General features: G+C 38.0%; 1 pseudogene; it reads left to right on the top strand.

Annotated features, from left to right (window-relative positions):
- Positions 1–1237: 1237 nt before the first annotated feature.
- Positions 1238–2466, top strand: LOC138165824 (uncharacterized protein NKAPD1 pseudogene; annotated as a pseudogene).
- Positions 2467–10566: the final 8100 nt, after the last annotated feature.

The raw sequence follows: 10566 nt of genomic DNA on the forward strand, positions 1-10566 counted from the left end.
CCTCCCACTTCTATGATCTCTTTTACCAAGCTCTGTTTCTAAGACTAAACTCTATTTCCTATTACCAATTCCACAATGAACACATATAGCAATTAGTCAAGAAACCCACATCACAAAACAGAAATCAGAGGAAATATACATAAAGTATACATAGGAAAATATATACAAGACAATACAGATTGAAGTAGCTCTCCCACTGGGAGCATGGTAGCTCAGTCAAGAGGGTTCTCAGTCTCACCCAAAGGGAAGTTCCCCAAAGTCTCTAGTGTAAGCATGGGAATAGAGACATGATTGAGACTGCCAGCTCCTCTTGTGTCTTCCCAGAGTCTTTTCCTTCAGTAAGCTGAAATGAGGTTGGCCTCTTCCATTCTTCCCTCTTGAAGCTAAGAAAGTGCCCAAAGGAACTAGGAACTTGAAGAAAACTAGAATATTCAAACTCTCCCACTCTCATCAATTCTGTCGTGCCCCTCACACAGAACAGGGCACTCATCTTTACCAATGAAGAGAAGATCTTGCACCAATGGACTCTGGGACAAGGGATACATCTATATATCTAGAGTAGATTTCTGAAGCTAGATATAGCTATAGACATAGGTAAATAGATGGATGGATGGATTGATAGATAGATAAATAGACAGACAGGCAGACAGACATGTAATATGTGTGTATATAGACCCACCTCCCCAAGGTAGATGCATAATTTTGTTAAACACAGTGATTAGGCAGAGGGGACTTCAGCAGTGGCCACACTCTGGTGGTGTACAAAAAGAAAGTCATGCCAACAACACCATCCACCTCTATAACTAGTCCAATCTCTCTCAAAAGCTGCAGCACCTCTGTGTTTCACATCACCTGTACATGTTTTATCTCTGCTGCACTGTATCTGTAAGGCATAATCTTCTTTAGTCAATGGATCAAAGCCTTGTATCCTGATCAGAAGACTTCATATCCAGAAAGGAAAGGAAAGGGCAAAGGTGTGTGTTGAGTGAATTCAATAATTATCAAAGCTAAATGAAAACCTCTTATGGGGCTGCCAGGTGGCGCAGTGAGTAAGAGCGCTAGACCCAGCATCAGGAGACCCAGGATCGGTTCCAGCCTCAGATACTTGGCACCCACACAAAATAACTAGCTGTGTAAACTTGAGCAAGTTACTTAACCCCAATTGCTTTAAAAAAATAAAAATAAATGAAAACCTCTTCCCCTGCCTACCCTGGAACTCAGCGTTCACAGATAAAGCATGTCCAAGATCCTTCTGGTTAAAGTCCTCCTGGGATATGTTATGAGGCACACAAATGCTCACAATAAGATTCAGAAGGAGACAGATATGTAGAAGATAAGAGAGTTGGAGAAACATGTTTACTAGGGGACACAAAGGAGAATATTACCTAGCAACTTGAGTTTCAATGAAGAAATAATGAAGATGATGGTTTCAGTGAAGAAAGTTATTTATTTTACTGACAAAGCAAGAAATTCATGGACATGTGAAAATGATTTGCTTAGGACTCAGGTCCGGGAATAGCAGGCTATCTAAATATGAGGCTAATATTCCAGACAGGTGGAGTCACAGTGAATATGAAGAACTATATCCTGAGGAATTTGACCCAGAAAAATAATCATATTAATGGAAGAAAAACTTCCATTTTCCTCTCTAGGAAAAGTAGTCTCTTTATGAGTCTCATAAAGATAAGCAGTCAGAGAAATCTCACCCAAAAAAAAGGCAGAAAAAGCACAAACACACACACACACACACACACACACACACACACACACACACACCAGAAGAAGAAGAGTAAAAACAAAGTCACAAGTAGAGTTGCAGATTCCTCAAGTGAATGCTCAGGAGAAACTTAAGTTTCAATTCTATGGAAAAGAAAAAATCAAAAAAGTGAAAGAAAAAAATCAAAAATATCCCCCCAAAACCTGCTTCTTTCTCTCAGTCAGGAAGTGATTCTTCTCACCCAGATGACTCAGCACCCAGTAGTTCTGGGGTAAGTGATGAAAAAGACCCCAAGAAAAGCAAAGACAAAAAGAACCTGAAAGGTCACTGCATCAATGTAAACAATCTAGATGGGTGGTCCCGCCATCACAACAAAAGGTCCCAAGATAGGGAAGAAGGAGGGTAGCAAAAGGGTTTCACTGGGGGAAGCTGACTTGCAAAGCCTGTCCTGGGCTACAGCAGGACAGTGGCAAATCTCTGCCCCACATTTAGGCCAGTTTAATATTATAGAGAAACAGAACAAAAAAGACTTGGTGTCTAGAGATGGTCCGTGTTTACATGTAAATTTTCCCATGGGAGCCATTTTACTCTTTATAATAGCCATGATGCCATAGGTGATGTCCTCAGGTTCTTATGCCCACCGTACAGTCACATCACTCCAAGAGGAAGAGTGAGGTATAAGGACAATTAAGTGGAAGAACCAAGTGTCTTCAGATGAAAAGACTGATAAGAGCTCAGAAGATGATTAAATGGAAGAAAGGTTTTGTCCTCTAGGTTTCCTAAGTGACCCCTTGAACTTGATGGGTCGTGACCCTTTCTTGTTTAGCACAAGAGGACAAAGTGGTGAGAGCTGTCTTATGCCTTCCAAATCCTAAGAGATGGATTTTCTCCTATCTGTGTCATTAGTTTTTATAAAGAAGTTTTCTTGAAGAGGTCAAAAAAGGTCAGAAGGTGACACAAGCAAATAGGGCAACTTGGTGGCTGCCATAATGTACTTTTTAAGCACTTAAAAAAGAACAAACTATGATAACAAAAGTTAACAACTTTATACAGAATTGTGTTCATTGCACACTAATACTATCTTGTTTTTTGGTCAAGTTCCTGAGGAAAAAAGAAAAAAATTACGCTAAGTTGAACTAGATTTTTTTTTAAGCAATTGAGGTTAACTTGCCCAAGGTTACATGGCCAGTTGCGTGTGTGTGGGGAGGGGGAGGGGGTGTTAAGTATCTGAGGCCAGAAGCGATCCCGGGTCCTCCCGACTCTGGGGCTGGTGCTCTTATTCATTGCGCCACCTAGCCGCCCCTGAACTAGATTTTTTTTAAAGAGATAGGAAGGCACAAGACTCAACTTAGGTAAGAATCTAGCCATCATTTATCCCATTATACATGGTCTTTTCCATTTCAGTTTGTTTATCCACAGGATGGAAAAGCTCCTTTAGCCCCAGACCTTGGGAATGTCTAGTGATTTTTTTTTCTTTTGCTCTAGCTATAACCTTTGTGGAAAAGTAGCTCATGATTCCTTGGATGGTTTTCTGAACCCATTCCCTACCTAGAACCATTTTAAATTCTCCCTTCCTTAAGCTTAAAGTGACTAGATTTTCCAGAGTAATACTGATTTCAAGGGGGGGAAAGTATAATAACAACATACCCTGAAGTGGAAAATAGGATATTTTAAATTAAGTTCAAGACAGCAGTGATATTTGTAGTATCAAAGGTCTGTCAGGAACTGATTCCATCAATGTGAACATTGCAACAAGCTCAAGTGAGCAACCAGTCCATTGTAGATGCTACACAGGACAAGAGCTTCATGGTGATGCTATAAAACATGAAATGACATTAAGTATTTCCCATATTCATGCTATTATTTCTGTTCTGTCATTCAGTAGTGTCCAATTCTTCATGACCCTGTGGAAAATAGCACAACAATAGTGAACCTGGGATTTTCTTAGCAAAGATGCTAGAGTGATTTGCTATTTCTTTCTAAAGAAAGAATCTAGAGATTAAGGCAAAGAGAACTTAAGTGACTTTCCTAGGGTCACACAGCTAGTAAGTGTCTGAGGTAAAATTTGAACTCAAGTCTTTCTGACTCCAGGCCCAAAATTCTATCCACTAAGTCACCTAACTGCCTATCCCACATGCACACCTCACAATTGTTTTATTCTAAGTTAGAAGTCATTGTTCCCATGGATACTGGGTGTATTTGTGTGAGTATATATGTGGGTGTGTGGGTATGGGTATAGGGGTATAAGAGGCAGAGACAGACACAGAGACAGAACATCAGGGTGGAGAATGCTTTGTGGCTGTTTTACTGTGACATCGTAGTAAATACCTGAGCTAACAGCTAGTTGAGTCGACCTCCTGATTGTTAGCAAGTAGCATACTGTTGGGTGGCTTGAGTACAGATCTGCAGAGCTTATGCTGGGCTGAACACAAGGTAGCCACCATCCTTTAAGGCCCCAATCCACAAGTATTGGGACAAATAGTCCAGAGAAGGCATTGAAAATATATTAAATATATATATATATACACATATATACATAACACTTTATGCATATCAAAAAGTATAAGTCAGAATTATATGTAATTCAACAATGAATATTGTTGTTGATATAACTCACTGACAATATCATAATTTATCCAATATGTAAATTGGATGGTTGTCATTTTTTTTGTGACTATTGATTTTTCCATATTTGCACCCAAAATGGTTCACAACCAGTATGTCTATAATCTGGTCTCTGATGACTCTGGTGACTGGTCTCAGTCTAGGGAATTTCTGCAGTTGAGTTTCTAGGCAAAAAAAAAGATATTATCTCTGAATTCAGCTCTCTCCCTTGTCTGAACTGGGGTCTCTCTGTAGTCCCAGGCAAAATTATCAGGTTTCTAGATGCATCTGTTAAAGCAACACCTTTACCTGGAGCCTTCTGGACTGGGAGACACTTAAACATTCTTGAGTTTCTGTTTCATAATTACCTTGCTACATCTTTACTAGCAGGATGATGGCTCATTTCTGTATCTTCAATATCTATGACCTGAAATTTTTTTATTTCTTATGAATGCAGACCTTTGTTCTTCCTCACTTTCCAAATTCATCTTCAGCTGATATATTTCACGTTTATGTTTTCCTATTTGCTTATCAAGTTTCTCTAATATTCTATGAACATCAAAGTTTTTAAACAAAGCTTTGCCATCTAGATTCAAATCTTAACAAATTAGGCTTTATAATATCATTTTTTAAACACTGATTCCTTGAGCATCAGCTTTCTATGAAATAATTAGTCATTCTTCTCTTGAATATACTTGGCACTAGATGGCCACCTAGTACACAAAATAATAGAAAACAATTCTGCGTTTCAGTAGAGAGTGTTGTACATGTAACTGTGAATTTCTATTAGCTTTCATTTTAAAATATGTAATTACTTTTCCCCCTTTTTTAACATTAATACATCCTTATGGAAGAAAAGAAGCATTTCCATAACACAGTACTACAAAAAAGATGATTGTACCTAAAACTACAAATCTTCTAAGCATAACTTGCTATTCCTTTCAAATATACAACAAAGTTATCGTGTAAATTTCCTTTTTTTCTAGTCTACCTTCACCCTGCTCTAGAGATGGCTATTATTAGACACAAATAAGTGTGTGTGTATGTATGTATGTATATGCATGTATATATATATATATGTATGTATACTAGTATGAGAAATAGCTATTTTTCTTTTAATTATAATTTTAAACTAACTCAGAGGGGAGATCTAAATTCATAAGTTCAACTCAAGGATATAGGAAGGTGGCTTTAGACAAATGCAGACTCATTTATAAAAATCAATACAGCATAAAATCAATTACATTGTAGAATCAATACAGTAGAAACTCAAGGTATTATTAATTTAATCTTCTCAACCTTGAAGAGTCTAATTACCACCTTCCTCAAATGTTCTTTCTCCAAACACCGATACTCTGCTTATACTCATTACTTAATGATTAATATATAGCCACCCGCCTCATACCTAAACCTTTCGAAACCTAGTCCTCTCCTACCTTTCCAGTCTTTTTACACCTTACTCCCCTACATGTATACTTTGATCCAGTGATATTGGTCTGCTAGCTGTTTTACAAATACTCCATCTCTAGGCCCCAGACTTGGGCTATCTCCTGTGCCTGGAATGCTCTCCCTCCTCAACTCTACCTACTGACTTCTCTGGCTTATTTAAGTCCAACTAAAATCCCAAGAAGCCCTTACTAATTTTTCTTGTCATATCTATGGCTAAGGGAAGAGCTTGTGACCACACAAGAGATAGAAAGTAAAATGCATAATTTTAATTACATTAAATTTAAAAGATTTTGCACAGACAAACCCAATGCAGCCAAGATTAGAATGAAAGCAGAAAACTGCTCTGGGGGAAGGAGGAGGAGAAATTTTATGCAAGTTTCTCTGCTTCATTTCTCAAATATATAGGTAACTGAGTCAAATTTCTAAAAAATAAGAGCCATTCTCTAATTGATATGAACAAAGGATATGAACAGTTTTCAGACAAAGAAATCAAAACTATCTATAGCTGTATGAAAAATGCTCTAAATCACTACTGATTAGAGAAATGCAAATTTTAAAAAAGCTAAGGTATCACCTCACATCTATCAGATTGGCTAACTTGACAGAAAAGGAAATGACAAATGTTGGAGGGGATGTGGAAAAATTGGGACTCTAATGCACTGTTGGTGAAGTTGTGGACTGATCTAATCATTCTGTAGAACAATTTCAAACTGTGCACAAAGACCTATAAAACTGTGCATATCCTTTAACCCAATAATATCACTTCTAGGTTTGTATACCAAAGATATCAAAGGAAAAGGACCTGTATGTATGAAAATAATTATAGCCGCACTTTTTGTAGTGGCAAAGAAGTGGAAACAGAGGGGACACCCATAAATTGGAAAATGGCAGAACAGTTGTGGTTTATGATTGTGATGGTATATTATTGTGCTATAAGGAATTACGAGAAGAATGGTTTCAAAAAATAACATGAACTGATGCAGGACGAAGTGAGCAGAAACCAGGTGAACATTGTACACAATAAGAGCAATTTTGTACAATGATCTGTTATGAGTGACTTGGCTATTCTGATCTATGCAGTGATCCAAAATAGTTTTAAGGGACTTATGGTGAAAAATGCCATCCGCCTCCAGAGAGAGAAGTGATAAAGTTTGAGTGCAGAATGAAGCATAATTTTTTTTGTTTTCTTTCTTTTTCTTGGTCTTTTTTGTGAAAAGGCTAATAATTTCACAGGCATAGTTAATGTCACATTTCTTGTCTTCTTAGTGGGTGGAGGAAGGGTGGGAGTGAAGGTGAAAATTTGGAACTCAAAAAAATTTTAAATGAATGCTAAAACTAAATAAATAATGATTTAAAAAAAAAAACTTATAAAGTAGCCTTTCCCCTTTAATTCTAGTGCCTTTCCTCTATTAATTATTTCCTATTTATCCTATATATAGCTTGATTTGTATGTATCTATTTGCTTGTTATGCTTTCTATTAGATTGTCAGCTCATTGAGGGCAGGGACTATCTTTAACCTTTTTCTTTTATCCCCAGCACTCTGTAGAGTGCCTAGCACAGAGTAGGTGCTTAATAAATGTTGATTGATTGATTCCATCCCATAACTATTAGTGATTCTGAACCCCTTGCTACAAATATGAAAATCCCATTCCCCATCCCTAAAACCAATCCCATAACCCCATTTCTTGCCTGGAAGCACTAATTTGGGAACTCTCTGACTGACTTCTCCACCATGAACCAGAAAATTTATTATTGAGATGACCTTATTATACTGTAAGATCTCATCAGCCTTGGTACTTCATCCCATCACTACGCTCTGCTTCTCTGATTGGACAGTGGGATCATGAACTCCAAATCTCCCTTTGAAAAAGAGAGATCCGCTCAGATAATCTTCTCTTTTCTCACTTGACTACAGTACTTTCTCACTTCTCTAATTGACTTCTCTGCCATGCCTTAATGCATTCCCTTATCCCATCTCTTTTCAACTTTCTTTTTTGTGTCCTGTGTTCTTCCCATTAGATTGCAAGTTCTTTCTTTTTTCATATTTGTATCCCTAGAACTTAGAACAATTCCTGGTACATAGTAGTTGCTTAACAAATATTTATTATTGATTGATGGATTGACACTCTAACTTAACTTTTACCAAATGTCTCTCTCCAGATCTACCTGTCCCTTCCTTCCACTATGTTCTCTGTAACCAACAAATTTGTTTTCATCTTGATCCATTGATTTTCTCATTGCTTACATTTTCTGGTACTTGTTGAGATTTGAATCCCTTCTAATGACACTGAATTCCTAACTGTCCTTTCAGTTCTGGTTGCTTTTACTCACTAGCTAAGATGGTAGAGTTGCAATGCTGCTTGATCCCTATTTCCACTTCCAGACTCTCCCTATCACCATCATACAGCAACCGCTCCTTCTTTGAGATTCGTGCTATTCAAATTCTTCACTCAATCCACATACTGGTGATTGTTTTTAGTTTTCAGGGTGTGAAGTCAGTGCTTGATTTCATATTCTTTCTCTTCACCATAGTTCCTTCTCTGATATTATGGGACTTCACCTTAGAAATTACCTTCATTCTACCTCAGCCACATAGAAAAATGGATATACTCTGGATTCAGCCATCACCCACAGTGCTCTACTTTCATGTTTTTGAATTGTGAAATTCCTTCATCTGATCATAATCTTCTATCATTCCATCTTTCCCTATTCTTTAAAACCTTTAACTGTATTGTTCATATTCATTATGTCCTCCAAGTCATCTATCCCTGAGTTGTTTTACAGGTCAATCAATCATTCAATGAATTAATAAATAAACATTTAAGTCATCATTCCTGCACTGGTTAAACAGTGTTGTCTTCCTTATTTTGACCCTTTGGTGAATCAGTTCAACTCTACACTGCTCTCTGTAGAGAATAAGAATCTCTTGCTTCCTTGTCTTATTCCTGATCGTACTTTGTCAAACCTTGGATTACTCCCATTATCTATCTCCTTCCCTGTTATTCATCTGTTCCTTTATGAAACTGGAGAAAAATCACATAACAATGCTGACAAAAATCTCAACTGAGTCCTCACTGCAGAGAGACAATCCACTTGTAGGTAAACACTTTCTTTATGGATTCTCTGTCCCACTCAATACAGCAGCTCTTCCGGAGAGTCTCTTTTCTCCTCAAGCTCCCCACAATCCTCTTCCTCACTCAGTCAGTTAAGGACCATGCCCCATATGCCAAGAGCCTTCTTTTCCCTTCATCCTCCTGATCTCATATTACTCTAACATCTTACCCCACTATCTTCTTCACCCTGGTCTCATATAGAGCCCTTCTTGCCAATCCAAAACTCTCTACATACACCCCTGTGTGAGGCAGTGAAACATAGTTTGACTGGTATGTTCCTCACCCTTTATTTCAGCCTTTTCCTAGAATGGTGCTCTTAGGGATAACTTTGCTATTTCTCTATTCTTCATGCTGTCTCCCTGTTCTGCATACCAATCTCCTTATTAAGTAGTTGACTAAGTACTTTAATTTTTACTAATTCCATAAATAATGGAACAATCCCTTATTGACATCATACTGTCTCTGTCTAAAATGAGATCAAGACCTATGGGTCTTGAAGTCTTCAGTGGGAGAATAGACAGACAGACAGACACACACACACACACACACACACACACACGTGTGCGCACACTCACACACACCCTTTGCTACCCAGCTAGTAGCTGTTTTTCTCCTTCTCTTATGAGCAGCAATAAAGTTTGTTAAATCTCTAAAGTATGGGAAGAAACTTTACACCTGAACAATGCTGTGCTATGAATTGGTGTCAGACATGGGAGATTAAAAGCACATTCCAGAAATTAATTTTTTGGAGAAAACATAAGAAAAGTGCCAGGAGGATGGAAATCTTCTTCATGGAACCTGGTGTCCAGACGCCTAGGAGACTTAGATTACTAGGGCATTTAGTGGTTATGAAAACAAAGATGGATTGCTCAGGAGCAAGAAACCGAAAGAAACATAAGAGACCCAAGAATTCTATCCCTTGGCTACTCTTCACAATGACATAGCCTCTTATCTAGAAGGAGGAAGCATTGCTAGGGGCAGACTCATGAACAGTGCAGGCAGAATCTGCCTGTTGCAAAATGGTAGGTTGTGGATAGAAGTATGAATGAATAGTGAAAGAAAACTGGCTAGCTTAAGAAACACTAGAAGAATCATGGGGAATTTCAGAAACCTGGATAGTTCAGATTACTGATAGAGATGTCCAAATGATCTTAATTATGAAATATAAATGGATTATCCTAGGGAGCTCATCCACTGTCCTTCTCCTGACAAACACAGTGGCTACCCCAAGGGCATCTTAGAGACAATAAGCTGCTCTACTATAATGATTTCATGAAGCCATTAGGAAAACATATCCCATGGAGAGTATATTCCAGTTGATCCAGACAAACAGTGGTCTATATCCATAGTAGTCTACATTGACATCAACATCTTGAGAGAGGAGATAGTCCATGACTTTATGACAAATCAAATAGACACATCTACCCAGATGACATGATCGTGTAACTAGCATATAGCTACATGGACACTTAAATGGGCAACCTCCCTTATGCTTCTTTCACATTCAGAATCACTGTCTGGGAAGTCTTGAAAACTTATCACATCCCACCAAAAATAGCAAAGATAATAAAAAGAAACAGCCTGTAGTGAGGAGTGGGGCTCCTTTAAGAGACAGCTCTTGAGAGTGGGAAGTCAGTAACCTAGGATAGGAGAGAGGGACTTTCCCCAGAAATTTCCTCCAG

This window comes from Petaurus breviceps, unplaced genomic scaffold, assembly GCF_028583685.1.
Source record: "Petaurus breviceps papuanus isolate PSGF00001 unplaced genomic scaffold, PetGlider_PUasm1.0 216, whole genome shotgun sequence".
Lineage (NCBI taxonomy): Eukaryota > Metazoa > Chordata > Mammalia > Diprotodontia > Petauridae > Petaurus > Petaurus breviceps.